The sequence below is a fragment of the Corvus moneduloides genome, chromosome 16, assembly GCF_009650955.1.
Source record: "Corvus moneduloides isolate bCorMon1 chromosome 16, bCorMon1.pri, whole genome shotgun sequence".
Taxonomy (NCBI): domain Eukaryota; kingdom Metazoa; phylum Chordata; class Aves; order Passeriformes; family Corvidae; genus Corvus; species Corvus moneduloides.
The window spans coordinates 2,961,352-2,978,325 of NC_045491.1; the positions used below are offsets into that span (position 1 = coordinate 2,961,352).

A 16,974-nucleotide genomic window follows, 5' to 3' on the forward strand; every position below is an offset into this window, starting at 1 on the left:
TTTTCCTTTTTTTGCTATGAGCAGCTGTGTTGAAGTATGGAAACTACTGGTAAAAGTGGTGTTTCTCAACAGACTGTATTTGCAATTTTTTGTACTCTGTTTAAAATTCCCTCAGGAGGCTTTTATCCCAACATGTCTGAACATTTTAGCAACATTCATTAGGCAGAATGATGTCCCAGTTACTAAGAGAGTTTGTGATGCCCCCTTCCCAGAAGTGGCCATCCAGAAATACATTCAGTCAGTGAGAAAGGGACAGAAAGGGCTAAAGCACCCCTGGTTCCAGGAGAGCAACAGGCATTACAAAGAATTTAAAAAAAAAGTTCCTTTTCGCAAGGATGACACTGAAAATGGTGAATTTGTAGAGCTTTGAAATAAAAAGACGTGATAATGGTCTTCTAATTCTCAACAAGTCTGCAAAGAAGGTGCTTCTGAAATGCTGCCTTGGTCACCAAAGGGGCAAAAAAGGTTCCTGGCTCCACATAGAGCAAAATTTTAAATTAGAGGTTTGGAAAAAGCTTCCTAATGAAGGATATTTAAACAGTGAACCTGGCTGCTAAGGGAAGCTGTAAAATCTAAGTTAGAAGAGACCAATTAGACTAACACCTGTCTGGAATGGGCACAGCAGGATTCTGCCTCTGCACAGTGAAAATGGACTCAAAGCCTCTATCACGCTGTGGTGCTGGTTTTTATCCTCCAGAACCCCACTCAGGTCCTGTGATTCGTTTTTGCTACACACATATATCTCCCTGGACTGTCTGTAAGTCCTCCAAGCTCAGCTGTGAGGGCTTTCAATCTGTCTCACTTCTGTAGCCCGAGCCTGTCTGGGAAAAAAGCCCCATAAAGCTGAATTATGTGAGATCAAAGTCTTCTCACGAAGTCATGAGGATTAAAATTAATTTCATTACTGTGGGTAGAGCAGCTTTCCCTAGGGAAAAAGGTGTCTGTTTGGCTCTGTTGTGTGGGTACCTCAGCTGACCTCAGTCAGGAAAAAATTCCACCCCACCACCATCTTTTAGAGGGGGTGAAGGGTGAGGATCCTCAAGGAGAGGGGATATTTCCCTACAGTCCTCAGTGAGGTGTGCAAACATTCTCCTGGTTTCCCACAGACGTGGTGAATACATTAACTGTGAACAGTTCCCTTCCTGGCACACTGCACGAGAAGCGTGCACATGTCACCCACCACTCATGATTCCCGTCTGGAAACTGGGATCCTTCATGCCACAGCCATTCTTGGATTTAATCTTAGCTACGAGATGCAAGCATGATGCCCAGCACTGTAAGTCAGCAGGATCCCCCAAATAAGTTGATAAAGCAGCTGTGTTGGCTCTAGAACAGCTTAACTTTAGGCTTCTGAGTATGATGAATTATTGTTTAAGGAGATGTATTCATAATTCTGTTCCTTCCAAGCAGGTGGTTGATATTTTGAGATCCCTGCTGTATCAGCACTATGTATATTTGGCACAGAAACTGCATGAATATTATAAATTCTATATTTAATTGAGTCTCATAAAGAAATCCTGTAAATCATAGTCATCCCATCAAACAAACCAGGAAACTGATGTGGTGAGGCATTCAATAACACAGCTTCTTTTTGTCCCTAAGGGATAGACAAAACCTTGTTGTTTCCCTTAGAAGAAAAAGAATGATGATAGTCAGGTATCTTTGATGTAGTTCTGTTTATCTGAAAAATAACATAAAATCCTAATTCTTAGAATAGAAATCAAGTAATATGAGAAAATACATTTATATCCAACACCAAGCCTCCATGAGCCAGCATTCAGCCAAAAAGGCTTTCTGTTTAGGCTTTAGGCAAGACCACAGTGCCACTATTTAGTCAGGTTGTGTCCTAAGCTTTCTCACTTCTTTATATCTTCCTTGAAATATTTCTTTGTGTCTCTCTGTCTCACATATGGTGGCAGAAAATACCACAGCATCCTTTGCTATGCAGTAGATGGTGAAACTCCTTTGCTGACGTCTGTGGATGCTTGGTGATATTGTACATTCTGGGGGGTGAGAATTAACGTCATGCCAACCTACTGGGACTGCTAAAACCCCAAAATCCAACCGTGTCCTGCTTTTCCTGAATGAGAAAGAGTCTAATAGATCTTTCCATAAGATAGACTCTGGGGCTTTGGCAAATGATCTAAATCACAATAAATTAGAGAGGGACAGTTAAAACAAGCATGGGTCTTACCTAATAACAAGGGTAAAGTACACATAGCAATGCAAGCTAAAGAAAATTTATACCCAGCTTCCTCTGGTGAGTTTGAATCTGTACAGAGCTAAAATTGCCTTCATTGTTAGTGTGTTGTTTCAAGTTCTCCGTGCCATTGACTCACAATGAAGCACTATTTGCACCTGTTTTATCTGTAGTACATCTATTACATCAACTCGACAGGAGGTGAGAGAGGCTGGTACTAAATGAATGCAGTTCATTATTTAGCTGTATCTGGCAAAGTGAACAAAGGCAGCGGGGGTTGATTTTTGGCACCTGACCTGCTCTGGCATTTTTTTCTCCTGCAGAGCCCTCGTCGTGGGAGAGAACAGTTTGCTCCAAGGAGCAGCAGACAGGCCAGTGAGCCCTCGGAACACGCTCTGGAACGCATGCACGGCCACGTTTTCCTGACAGGCGGCTTCAAGTGCTCTCCAGAGCTATTTGATCAGGTCCTCCAAACCCTCTTCACAGTGCTTCTCTTCGCTGCTCTTACTGTGGCATTCATCACAGGCTATTTTATCTGGGCGAGAGCTGAGCACACACTTGGGTTTGAGTCCACGCAGTGCATCTACAAATAGGCTGCTAGACAGGTCCCTGGCCTCGCTTATCAGAGTGATAAGCTCTCCTTGATAGGCCAAGGTGATCCTGGGGCATCACAGCCAGGCAATAGGGGATGTGTGCCCTCGCTTGTCACAGGGCAGGGACAGGCCCGGCCTGAGATTGTTGGCAGATCTGTGCTGAAAAGCCTTTGTGATAGGAGTGGATTGTCCAGGGGTGGCAGGAAGGGTCCTTGTGATAACATTTGGACATGGCAGCTGCGTGGCACAGCACAACAGTGGTGCTGAGGAAAAGCCTCTCACGTTCACAGCTCCTGTGCTGAGTGTGAGGGGAACATCAGAGAGAAGGGTGATCCTCACTGCGCCTGCCAAGGCCAATACTTGTCACTGCCCCTCTTCTCATCATCCACCACAAATGAAAGCCAGTGACAAGGTTGCAGTTCTGTCTTTTTGAGGTGTCTATTTTGGCCTTGTTCAGCAGCAAAGTGCACCCTCTACCCATAAATTTACAGAAATTTTAGAGAGGCAGAAAGCAATTATGGAAGATCAAAAGGAAGCTGGTGAGAGAGAACGGGAAATGGTGTCTGCTGCTGGTTTCCAGTTTGCTCAGGGAAGTGGAATGGATAGCACAGTCCAAGAAATTGCCATGGTTCTATTAAGTAACAGACATGATTTACTGTATTTTCCCTCCTATCCAAAATCATCCACAAGAATTGGCCTTTGCAGGAGCAGGAGTATTGTCATAAGTACCATGGGGTTCACTGAAAGTAAAAATAATTCTAGAATTAAGTAACTGTGAAGAAGATCCTTTGAGCAACCAGGATTTCATGAACATAGCCGAAGGAGGCCTGAAATGCATTGGAAAGTTACTGTGTTCAACTGCAATTTTCACATTTTCCTATTACACAAAATAAAAAATACTTTGCCCACCAGAAAAGGCCCTGAGCTTTGCTGTAATAGAAGCTGAGAAGTGACTCTGCTGAGGTCATTGGTGTGAGCTAGTGAGCTGTGAATATACTTTAATATGTGAAGCAATACCTGGCCAAGGTTTCCTGTTGATTTCAGAGGGACTATTTGTACAGCCAGTTACTGCTCTGTACAAGCCTATGAGCATGTGGGTTTCTGCTAAAATAAGATTACATGTCTATTAGACTATCCAGAAGCTACAACACTGCAATATATAGTATTAGCATGCACTGAAGATAGGTCCTTGGGAAATTATTCAATAGAAATATGTAGGAGACCAATTTCCTCAGTAACAGCAAATCTTTCAAGCACTGCAGTTTAGGTGACGATTCAGCTCTTGGAGTAGAATCCATTTAACTCTGGATTTGGAAAGGACAGTGCTGGAAGTTAGGGAGCAGCAGATTTATGTGTCACTGGATTACAGTGGTGAGGCTATTTTGCAAACAACCTGCCCTCTGAAACTGCTGACTGTAAGATGCTTTTGGAATATTGACATTTTGACACAAGTAGAGAAAGCTCACACTCAACTCATATCATCACACAACTTAACAACACATTTCCCTTGCATAAATGAAACAATCTCTGTGTCCTTATAACAATTATAAAACCATCTTTCAGTTATTATGCTGCTCTGCAGCAAGGAGGGGGTATTGATCCAAGCCTATGCTTCATCTACAAAAATGGGGAGAAAACAGAGGATATGAAATTGCTCTAAAACAAAGCAAATGGCTTCATCTCAAAGAAGAAACATCCTTTGAACAAAAGTAAAATGCTCAAAGTATCTTAAGAACAAAGAAACACAAGCACCCAGGTCTATGAACTGCTCTGGAGTAAACTATTTCTTACCGCAGCCATAACAGGGGCTCAAGCACGGGGAAATCTTCCTTAACAAAACAAACCAAAATCGTGGGAGGTCACTGCAGAGAGTTTTATGTGGTTTATGCATGGCGAACTGAATAGAGACAGGCTGCATTTTTTTCCCTGTGAAACACAGGGCCCTTGCTGGCGTTGAGAACTGACTCAAGAATTCCAGAGTCTCTATCCAGTCCTGCCATCCCTGCTTCAAAACCTGGGCCTGACAGGGGGTCTGTGATGACAACACAGTTTCCATAGATGTGCTTTGGTAACTTTTCCAGTGCTCTACAGCATTCACTCCTGACTTTGCCTTGTTGAAGGCAGGAGGACAGCAAACAGGCAGTGCATGTGCCCTGAGACACCGTCCTCTCGATTCTCTTTTCAGCCTCACTCCTTCTTGTAGCCAATTCTTTTGGTATTGGATAAGAAAAACTGGCCATAAGCAGGGACAATGCCGCTGCAGGTGCATTTAAAGCAGGAAAAAGTTGAGTTTCACAGCTGACAGCGCTGCTGAGAAACCTGAGATGTGTCACTACTCACGCAGAAGACCTGACACCAATGTCCTTTTGAAATACTGCAAATTGTGCCCTGCCTGCAGCACCAGTTCCATCCACAGCACGTGGGCAGCCGTGAGAGCACAAAGAAGTGCTGCCTGCCTCTTCTCAAGGGGTGATTTGCTTCTCCTAATCCAGAATGTTTCAGTATTTTTATACTTGCTTTCTGTGCTGTCTTTTCAGGTGTGCAGCTCTTGAGGAGCAATCTGGACTCCTCAGAGATGTGTCAGTGTCATTCTCCTTATCACTGAATTCTAAAAATCACAGTTTCAGTTGCTACAGCTTTTATTGCATCCATCTTTCCTCTTTTTCTGAGGCTGAGTTGTTTAATTTCCTGAAACTCACTAACAAAATCAACACAGAAGGCCAGAGCTTTTCCTTGTGTTCTAAATACATATGCAAAAACTCTCAGCTAATTAGTGCTAAATTAAAATTCAAGAGGAATATCCTTTATTTTTAGGTTATATGGATAAATCACGTACTTCCTTTACTGTTTCTGAAGAAAGATCAGCCACTGCATGCTGTTAGTGCCACTGAGAATAATAAAAACTCATCACAAAATGATGTCTTGATAAAACACAACGACCTTTAAAGCCGAAGCTGTGGGAGCAAACCAGATAAAAAATGTTTTCAAAACACATACAAAAAGGTCTGCAATGAAAGGAAAACTGATTATTCTCACATTCTTAATTATTTTAAAAGATTGATGCAATTAAATTAGGTATTATTTTAAAACAGTGGGATTTCATACCATGCTGGCTACATTATTCATTTTTGAATGAACTTTCCTATTTTCTATTTACGAAGCAAGGCTGATTTTTATATGCATGCTTTTCATTTCTCCACACATGCTGTAAAACAAGGACAAAAATTTTCACAGCAGGAATTGATTCCTAACTGGTCACTTTAAGCCATGTGGTCTTCCTCCCTTGTAATTACTGACTATGTCCTTATCCATTCAAAAGGTTTCTAGCAGCATACAGCAGCTGGGGTCATTCTTACTGCTCCTGAGTAATCTCGTTTGGTACAAATACCTGAATTCACAAAGGAGCCAGCCACTGTCTCAAGGTTTCTGTGTGCAGAATCTCTCATGCAGGGGGGGAAAAAAAAAAAAAATTAAACCTCAAAGATCTTTGCTAGCATTATTTCATTTTCTTCTCTTGAGATTCTTGTCCTGATTTTTAAATTACACACAAGTGGTCTCAGAGTGCTTGAGCCAAGGTCAAATTTTTTCTATGTTTTTGCATAATGCCTTAAAAAATGAATTTCTAATCTCTTATTCTGACTGGGTAGTTCATCTGCCCTAAATATAACAAATAATATTAAAATTCAGGCTTTAGTGATGTTGAAATTAAATGAGAGACTGTGAGGATGAGCAGGGCTGAGGGGGTGCATGGGTGACCTTTTTCAGTAATCCCAGTTTGAATCTATAGATTAAATCTATTCTCTTTGAAGAAATACATTACCAGAAAACCCCCAAATCGGCCAGGAAATACACAGCACCAGCACCACAGGGTTAAAACTTGAATTAGGTTGTGGAACCAAGTCAGTGGGAGGGGGTCTATTCTTAATTGAAGTGAAATCCTGCTCACAGCGAGGAGGAAGCGTGTGAAACACCCAGCTAGGTTTTAAATGTTAGTCACATTCCACAAGGCTTTGCTGACTCTTGTGGATTGAGAAGGCAGGGGAAGGGTAATGAAGGACTGAAATGTGAAGTTAAGACCCACATGTGTGGAAAACTGCAGAATTCCTGTGGCCAAGGAGCTGAAGGACAAAAAGCTGTCATGGCAAGAAACAAGTACGGTTTCATGTGCACTCCACATTAATTACTTTTGAAAGCGTCTGGAATTGAGTCACAAGTAAATAAATAGCCAGTCAAATATATTGGTGCATCCTACCTTGAAGTTCCATGCTGCTGGCATGAAGACTTTCCTGGAAAAAATTTCATTTTTGTGTCCTTCAGATGAGCTGCTACAGAACTCAATCACCATCTGTTTTCTGGATTCAGGGAGCCCTTGGATGAAATCCTGTTGCTTGCTTTCTATTTCCTGGAAGGATTTCTTGCACTTTTCCTCCCTCTGAGCCCCATGGTACACCTTGAACTCCTTGTTTGGCCAAATGAAGCTCACCAATGGGATTGCAGGAAGGAGAAAGATGGGTTGTTTATCTATTAAAAAATATCTGTGAAAAGAGTAGGAAATTCTCCATTCCAGGGAAATAAGGAGAGAAAATAAGATTGTTTTTTTTTCCCCATAAAACTGAACAGAAGTTTTCTTCTTGCCTGGATGGGAGCAGAATCTTGGTCTTTGTAGTCTCTGTTCCTGCTGGGCTTTCTCAGGGCCACATGCAAAATTCTTTCCTTGCCTGTCCCAGGAAAATGAAGGCTGAAACAAACTTCTCATGCAAGGGATCTGCATATGATGCCATCTCTTTTCCTGGTAAAGGGAATTTGAGCTTTCTAGCCCCAAAGTCTCAGTGATTCCCACAGACCTTTGAATGTGGAACAGTTGGCAGGCTTGCAGCTAAACAAAATTTAATCTTCCTTGAAAGGCCAAACCTTCCAACTTGGATTGCTTTCTTTGCCCGTACTCTACTTCTGTCTGTGTTTAATAGCAAAGTGAAAACAAAGAGAGGGAGTTATCTGAAGAATTTGAAATTGGGGCATTTTTACTGTCTTCAGCTTATTCCAGATAAAGATGCCAATGTTAAAACAGGGGAAAATCTTTGATGAGGGATTTCCAAAGCAAATGTCTGAAGTGCAATTGCAGATTTTTACTCAGGGTCAGATTTTGAGCGGTATGGCAAGTGCTCCATATCCCTTTCCAATTCCAGTTTAAAGTGAAGCAGTCTAATGAACAACACTGAGGTAAGTTAACTTATTGATGTTAAAACCCTGATTAGCTCTTCTTGTCCACAGAAGTGGAAGCTGAGAGCAGCTGAAAGGGAAAACGGAGAGATCAAGATTTGCATTAGTTTTGGAGGAACTCCCTTGGGATTTGGTTGGATGGGACCAGTTTAAAGGGTCCCGGTTTGCTTCCCTCTCTTTCTTATCCCTTTGTACAATTTCCTAAGGAAGGGACCAGTCTCAGCTGATCCTGCTGGTTTGTGCAGCAGGACCTCAAATCCCAGAGCAGTTTGTCACAAAGTGCAAGGCACTCACAGACACCTGCAGAAAAGACACTTGGTACATCGAGCCAAAGGCAGATTCTGTAGATAATCTCGCCAGAAGCAAAACTCTCGTTAATTCTCCTATTTCACTCCACATGTTATTAAACACAAAATATCAGTGCAGTACAAAGCTCACAAGAGAACAACACAGAGACATTTCTAAGATGCTGGGAAAAACAGACTTTAGGTTCACTTAAGTAATTACTGAATTCCTGAAGGAGAGGCAGCATATTTTCTACATATTTATTATTTCTTTCTCCTCTGCTCTTGTTGAGCTATTCAAACAAGGTAGGAAAAGGTTCGTCTGAAAAGACAGAAGTTTTTTATCCAAATTTTTCCTCAATATAAATTTGTGAGAAAGTGTCTTTGAACACACCCAGTTGCTTGGGTTTATTTTTTTTTTTTTTTTTTTAGAAAACATTGATGCTGTCCTTTCTGCATCTTCTCTGCAACAGCTGGCAGTACTACTGCCAGATGCCACCAAAGTCTACTGAGTATTAAAAGCAAGCCAGCCCTAACCCTGGGCTTGAAAGAGTGATGATGTCTCAGCAGCCAGAGGACACAGAGGAGATGAGTGAGACAGAAGGAGCTTGTCAGAGAGCTACAACGTCAAACTAACAAAATAACAGACCCGAAATTCAAAATGCAGCTTGGTAGCTCCAACAACAGGCAGATGTACTCACACATTTACTATTTTTTTTGTCCTTTGGTGGAAATTAGTTTTCTTAAGCAATTGTTGGACTTCACATGTGACTTCAGAATACATCTGAATTTTACAGGTAAGAAAAAAATTGGATCTGGAGTCGCCGTGAACAGAAAAATCCAAGCACAGCCTTCTTCCTTGCTGATGGCCAAGGCAAAGGTATGATATGTAGATGAGGAATGCAGTCTGGCAGATGGCCATTCCCACTCTGGACAACTCTCACCTGTCTGGTGAGGTTAAACCATCCTGGTGCTGCAGTCAATGACATCCAACGTGACACAAACCCACGGGTTTGTCCTCTCTTTGTGGAATCAATGGAAAGACAGCCTTCAGCATGAGTTCAGAGTGCTAAACCCCCTCCACATCTGTGCATCCTGATGTCTGTTCTGCTCCATCAGGAGCTGCTGTGCTTACACCTATCAGTGGCAGCCATATGATAGGGCAATGTGATTTTCCAGCAGCTGATTTGCATTGAAGATTCATTTTCACTTCCAGAGGTTTCTGGAAGCTTCCAAAGGGGCAGAGTTGCCCCTTTTAATCCTCTCTCTCTGAGTTGTATCTTGTGGTGCACTGTTGAAGCCAAGTAGCCTGAAATTTAGCAGGGGATGATTTCCAGGGTGTTGGCCATTCCCTGAGAGTTAGAGCTGAGGCAGTGGCTACTGAGGAGCCAACTGGAATTACCGATGGTAAGGAGCTGAAGCCAAAGCAACCCAAGCCAACAGAATCATTGGAAGCCAGCGAGACCTGTCTCTGGGGCCTGTCCTACTGAACATATGTTTGGAACTTGAGAAAGGAAAGGAGCATCTCAAGGGACGTGAATCAGACCAGTTGAGCAACACTGGAAACTTGAACATTACTACAAAGCCAAAATGTCTTTGTTCTAGCATATCCAAAATTTATTAAAGCAAAATACTGCAAAATAGCAGAGAAACAAAATCTGATCCAAATCAATATTTGCAAGAAAACGTTGACAAAGAGCATAATCTATATGCCAAGTGTTCCCTCAGGAGCAGGCTAATTTTGCACAGACATTCCTGAGTGGGAGATACATTCATAAAAACATCTTGGCACTGGGTTTCAGTGCAGCATGGGAACTCCTTACTGAATTAGTTTCCAGCCATGACTCCATCCTCTGCTTTCTCTCCTTCTCCTGCTATGACCAGCCACTCCCTCTTGGTCTCTCCACAGGGGTTAATTAATTCTTCTGTGTTATGCAGCCACTGGGACTGCCCTGAGAGTTTCCAAGGTAGAAAGAGAAAGTAGAAGTACAATACAGCTCCCTGCATGATTTGTGAAACATGCAAAATACAATAGTAGTAAAAATAGTAATGAGCTCATTATAATAGAAATGGTCTCATTAGCAGTGCAAATGCCAATCATATACGTGGCCAGGTTCCTGATGGTGCAGGGAGTCCTTTAAACACTGTCCTTTTCTGCTCCAGAAGCATAAATCCTATTTAAAAACATCCAATTTGCCTGATTCTTGGGCTGCTGTCTCTCGCTTTGCTCCCCAAGAGGTCACTGCAGTGTGTAATGCCTGGACATGTGGGATGGGGGGGTGAGATGCCCATCCCTGTGCCCTGCCAGTGCCTGCCCTTCCCCTCCAGGCTGCTACTGCCACAAGAGCAGGGAGAAGATAACTCCATTTGATGGCAAGAAATGTCTTGAGCATACAGTGGGAAAACATATTCAGCAATATTTTGATTAGAAGGAAAACACTTTTCCATCAACATGCTGGTAATGAATTTAGGGCATTTGCAGATGCGCAGTAAGAAGGGGGATAATAACATGGCTTCAGGTATTTTGGGCCAGTTGGAGTGCAGTACTCACGGCTGTGCATGTCCTGCTGCTCCAGACATTCCTCCCAGGAAGCTGCAGGGCAGGATGACGGCATCTGCCTGTGGCTGGAGCATGGTTCATCCCTCCCCTCCACTCCAGACAGGTGGTGTGGCTTCTTCCCTTCCAAAGTTTCAGGCAGAAATACCACCTTGGCTGACAACATGTTGGCCATTGGTCATTCTGGGAGAAGAAACTGCCAACCAGCACACCCTGTAGACAAAAATCTTGTTTTCATTTGTAATCTAGGCTACCAGAAATGTAGAACTTCATCATGATCTGCCAGGTAATAATGAGTCACGCTCTTCAAAAGTGTACTTAAAATTGAAAGTGATTAAAGATGCTCCAGCCTGCAATTGCCTATTACTCACTTGTGCTCTAAACGGTTCGTTTTTCACATCATTCCAGGAAGCTGTAACTTCTTAAAGCGCTGCTCCTGGTAATTAGGGGAGAGCATTCTCTGTGCTGCAGCAGTGTCAGGAGTGCTGCCTTCTGCAGCCGACAGAACAAGTGTGGCAATGTGGCAGAGAGGCAGCACCTGGTCCCACTGCTCAGCATCTCATTGCCCAGGAAGTGGCCACTCACCGGGACTTCAGCTTCATCAGAGAAATGCTGGACTTGGGGAGGCTTAACCTGGCCTGGTCTGAGCTTCTGAGATCAGTTTTGGACTCAGAACAAGGGAGCTCCTGGTACAGATCAGCAACATAGCACCTACCTGTAGTCTGAGCAAAATTCCTGCCTCTCTGAAGGTGGCCTAGGGATAAGAAAAGGCTTTTAGTAATTTATTTTTAGGCTCTCTACTTTTTAATTTTGAAGCATAGTTAAAGTAGCTTCAACAGACAGACACATCCTGCCACTAAACCTCAACACTCTGCCTTTGCCTTCACGGCCTTTATTCTGTACATGTTTTTGATTTACCCATTTTACTTTTCAGACAAAGTTAAATGAGACCTGGGGGGTTTTCCTGTTGCAAAAGTAATGCCACTTTGGTCGATAAAGGTATCAGAGAGATACCACAATGCTTAAATAGAGTAGAAATATAAATAAATAAATAAATTTTAAAATCCCAGGCACTTGAGACAAGCACTCCATACCAGACACAGTAACTGGAGGACCAAGTGCTGTGGTTATCCTGGCTGCCTCCATGCACAACCCAGGGCACTGAATGAACCCTAATATGGCTCAAATAGTTTGTGACAGTGAAGAACGTAAGTGTTATATGTATGGGCTCCTCTGGTTGGAAGCTGCCTCCCTGCAGAGATGCATCTACAATACACAAAGAGCATTGTTTTATGTGTGCTGCAGGCTGTTCTTACCTCTGTTTCCCATTTTGCTGCTCAGGTTGCCACCAGGGCATCCTCACCCCACCTCTCCTCAGGTTGCTGTCAACTATGGCATTTCGGGATGGTGCCAAACCTCCTGAAAAGAGGTGTGAATTTTACTGTAATAAAATAAGAGCAATAATTTTTACCTGTTTGGAAAGAACTGTGCACACACAACAGTGTATAAAGAGCAAGTGGCAATATTACCAATGATTACCTGTGTTATTAATGACAGGGACTTATCTCAATACTAATAAGAATGAGATCGTTCAAAATGACTTAATCTCATTTAATCTCAAGGATTTATCCCAATAATAAGGACAAATAGAAGTATAAAGAGGAAGATGTACGTAAAGACTACAGAGAAACCGTGTCATAACTGTGGTGGACAAAATAAACACGCCTTCTTACCCTGGGATGTGTGATTAAAAACACCCCAAACCTAAAGTTATACAGGATGTATTTATGCAAGGAAAAAAGTGAGGAAGGTGAGCATATTCCTGGGCTTTACAGGAACACTGAGCTCCCCAGCTGGAGGCTGCAACATGGCACAACAGCAAAGGGGACACGGCTGTGAGCTTGGGCAAGGCACAACTTTTCAGTTCTGAAATGCCATCCAACAGCAGGAGCTGATTTCCTGGTGAGGAGTTTGTGGTGGCTGGAGCTGCCCCACATCCCAGGCACAGCTAAACCTCTCCCTTCCCACACAGAGCCTGGAGCTGCCTGTCGCTGCTGCCCATGCAGGTCAGGCAGAGAGATGTGTGCCTCAGAGCAGAGGAGGACAGCTGAGAACACGAGCTAGCAGAAGGAAATGAAAGAACAGCAACTACCAGATGATTAATAGCACTGATATGAACCCTGCTGACAGCACAGAGCCTGGGCACCTCTGTGGAGACAGATTAACTTTGTCTCTTGGAACATGGGAACTAAAGGAAGAGAAGCTACCCACTGGGAAACGTCTGAATCCATAGAAGAGTAATGAGAATGTTTGGGCTGAAAGAATTGGCTGGAGAAAATTTTTGGCAACGTCTGCCCCTCTTTATCTGAGTGCTTAACATCCACGCAGCTCAGCATGCAGATTTTGGGTTACCAGTACCACATCTCCTGGCTGCAAAGTCAAAAGGCAGTAGCACAGGAATTGATCTTCATTTTTTCTGAAGTAGTTTGAAAACCTTCCTGAGTTGTGTTTTTCCACCCTGACCTATATTTCTGTGATAATTCATTTTTCTGGGTTTTTTTTCCAAAGGATGGCAGAGAGCACAAGCTTAGCTGGGCTTTCCCACCCTCTATGCCCATCTCTGCATGGTAAAACCATGGCCACACTTGGGGGCAAATCCCTCCTGGACCACCAGCCTCCCATCTCCCTTGCAGGATCAGAGGATGCTCTGGAAACTTCAAAGGCAGAAAGAAAAGTCAAATACACATTGAAATACTTGGTGCCTGAGCACATCTCTGTGTGAGACATGACGAGTTTTCCATCAGGGATTTATGGAGTATTTATTCATGTCACAAAAAAAGCTGCTCAGTGGCAAGCAGAAGTCACTTGTGGGTTAGTCCTGGCATGAAATTTCCACAAAGAGTAAATAAGAGCTTTTCCCAGGCCTTGGGGCTATGACAGGGATCTGCCTCCTCCTCTTCCTGAGAGTGCTGGAGTTGCATTTTCAAGGGATGTGAAATACAGGTCTGCACTCTGGAGGACATGGAATGACCTGTCTGGGCCATAGCACAACGTGCACTTTCTAAACAGGGGCCTGGTTTTGCTCTATGTGGCCGGGGCACTTGCACCCAAGCAAAGCAACAGAATATAAATGTTATTACTTACCACATTTCCTTCCCTCGTTACCCTCCGGCTTCACTCTGCTGAAGAAGTTACAAAACTTTAGTATTGTGTCAAAACACAGGAGACCAGCAGGATTTTAAGGCCTGATTCATAACTCAAAGAACATCAAAGGAAAAGTCCCAGTTTCTTTTTCTCATCTCTGCGTTTGGGGTCTGGCCACAGCTGATTTTTTGATATGCAGAATAAGCACAGCCCAAGCTGTCCGACTTTGGTGGCATCCTATTGGGCTGAGGCAGGAAAAGCCTTGCACAACATCTTCTAATGATTCATATTCTGGGAGGAGGAACATCACCTCTAGGAATTCAGCTTTATTGGGTACTGTAATCCAGAAGAGATAAAAGCACTTACTAATTACTGCTGGGTTTTGTTTCTTTGAAGAATTGGGTTAAATCTCTTTTGAAAGAAGATGTCTGTTTGTGCTCATTAGATGTATAATTTAATTTGTTTAGGATTTTTTTCCTTTTCTAGGGTTTTGTCCTAATGATATCTGTGCTTTTCCTTCTCTTCTTTCCCGCTTTTTTCTCCCCAAAGGTATGAACTTTTGATACACTTTAGATTTATTTTCTTAATATAACTATCATCATCTCCAAGTCGATGCATCTTCTTTGGGGCCTCATTTTTTCCTCTTTTTTCTCTGTTGAAAATTTATTCCCTTAAAAAAAAAAAAGAAAAAAAAAAGGGTGCTGCTCCTGCTTGCCTGTTCAATAATTCTGAGATTTGTTTATTTTTGGACCTTTCCTGACTGAAACCTGTATTTGTGCTACATTGAAGAGAGAACTCAAAATATATACTTTAAAAAAGAAAAAAAAATTGCAATATTATAATTTATCTGTCAACCACTACTATGCAATACTGCAGAAGCAGAGAAAATTGGGCTGAAAGGGAACTTGGGGCTTCGTTTAATTCATAATTCTTCCCCAAGCCAAGACCAACTCTGCCTACATCATTCTTGACAGATGTTTTTCTAACCTGTTCTTAACAGCCTCCAGTGGCACTGGGTACACAACCTCCCACAGCAATTTCTATTAATATGCAACGGCCCTCACTGTTAGAAAGTTTTTCCTAATGTTTAACCTGAATTTCCTGAGCAGCAGTTGAAACCTGTGAGTCCTCATCCTGTTCACATGTATTTGATCTTGTTAAGTCAATCCAGATGAGGGAAGTGGTTTAGCACAGCTCCCAGGAGCTTTCTGCACTTGTGTTCCTTTGCAATTTTAGACACATTTTGAAAAACCCACCCACGGAGAGCTACACCCAAAGTGCAAATAGAGATCAGCTGTTTGCCCTGCCCATGTCTGACATCTCTTGAGATTTTGTTGTGTCCTGGGGGGAAGAAGAAAAAAGAAAAAACCCTGCACTAGGTTACACACTTGGGTTACAACCTTTGAGTGCTCACCAGGTTTGAGGTTCTGCGCTGACCACATTAGGATTTGCATGACTTATTATAAATTAACTCTTTCCCCTTCCCCCCCACCCTGAAAACAACACCCCAAAATAAGTAACACTCAAAAATAGGTAACACTTCTAGCTTGCTGTACAAATAAACACTTTGATGGACTATCCTATTTCTTATCTATAGGATGGGAATATGGACACTGCTATCAACTCCTGGATGCTATCATGGCTCGATAAATGAAGGCTAACGTTGCAGTCAGCTTTGCCTGGTAGAATCATTTGGGTCAGAAAAATAACCCTTCCTTTACCCAGCTTCCTGTGTTAAAGGGAATTATTAAGACCCTCCAATTTATTTGCAAAATGCTCCAAGATGTAAGTCTGAGGCATGCCCTGTTTTGTTGTTCTCAGATTTAGGGATTATCAGGGGAGTTGATAAAACTCCTGGGTGCAAAACACTGCATGAGGGGAAGCAGCTCAAAGGCTTCACACGAGAGTTTCTGACCCCCCTAAGGTGAGAGGACTGGGAGGGATCTGGCAGCCACTGGTGCCCCCCAGCCTTTTCTCTTTCTCTCTGAAGCAGCAGCATGAGCTTTCCAGGGCTTTTCCACAGGCAAAGGAGACATCTGCTAGCCAGGGCACAGAACAGCTGGGTCACAGCTCTTTTGCTGCTCCTGGCAGTGATTTTTGCCTGCCCCTGGCACTGGCCCTGTCTGGCTATTAGTATTTGTTTTCATCATTATTATTTTTACTACTCCAATTCTGAATAACAATGGAATAAATTCCTTCTCAGAAGTGATTTTTTTTTTTTTTAATTACTGCAGCTTGAAGCAATGGAAAGTTAAATATTCTTATTGTATTTGGGTGTGATTCCTTCATGCTGCATGGGGGGAAGGGGAACTATGGTTAGAACAAAGTGGGTGTTGGGATCAGACAGGACAGGAAGGGGTGCCTCAGGCTTCTCCAGTTCTAGAGCCTCGGAGGCACAAACCCTGAAAACGTGGAGGTCCCACAGTGTGACAGACCAAACTGGTAGGAAAGCAGGGAGGATCTATCAGACCACAAATGAGCAAAGAATTGAAAGCATTTTTTTCTTGATTGATGCCAAATGATTGTGTTGCTGGCCTCAGGAAAATGAAATACTGAACAACAAAACACCATCATTTGGGGCTAATCAAAGATTTCTTGCTTAGCCTCAAGCTGAAACACTGTTGGTTTGTTTGATCCAGGAAAAAAAATGATAAAAATATCATGGACACATTTAAAAATCAGATATTTTGGACTGGAAAAAAAAAAAAAAAGGACTAAATTACTTTGTTTTCTTTTCCAAGTTTTGACCAGCTTTCCTGTGTGAAACTGTTTCACAAATTTGCCTCAAATAGTTTTTGTCCAAGAAAAAAAAAATACAATCACAACATCTCATGTTTCAACTTTTTTCCCTTTGGCAGGGCACCTTAAATACATCCCAAGGACTGCATTTCCACTGCCCTGAGGTATCCCAAGGTGATGTGTCAGGTCCCCCTGTGCAGATCGAGGTCCTGCCATGCCCAGAGTCACGGACAGGTA

The 16,974-nt window shown here is 42.7% G+C and overlaps 2 long non-coding RNA genes across 3 annotated transcripts in view; one reads left to right on the plus strand and one right to left on the minus strand.

Moving 5' to 3' along the window:
* Window positions 1-2,666, plus strand: part of LOC116452087 — a 30,361-nt gene extending 27,695 nt beyond the window's left edge. For both annotated transcript variants that reach the window (XR_004243399.1, XR_004243398.1), the window contains exon 8: window positions 2,524-2,666. This is a non-coding gene — a long non-coding RNA (uncharacterized LOC116452087). The remainder of the gene's footprint in view (window positions 1-2,523) is intronic.
* Window positions 1-16,974, minus strand: part of LOC116452086 — a 149,107-nt gene that overhangs the window by 22,925 nt on the left and 109,208 nt on the right. Inside the window, exons 4-7 of the long non-coding RNA XR_004243397.1 lie at window positions 13,999-14,036; window positions 12,171-12,295; window positions 11,570-11,608; window positions 10,849-11,067 (exon numbers count right to left, since the gene is read on the minus strand). This is a non-coding gene — a long non-coding RNA (uncharacterized LOC116452086). The remainder of the gene's footprint in view (window positions 1-10,848; window positions 11,068-11,569; window positions 11,609-12,170; window positions 12,296-13,998; window positions 14,037-16,974) is intronic.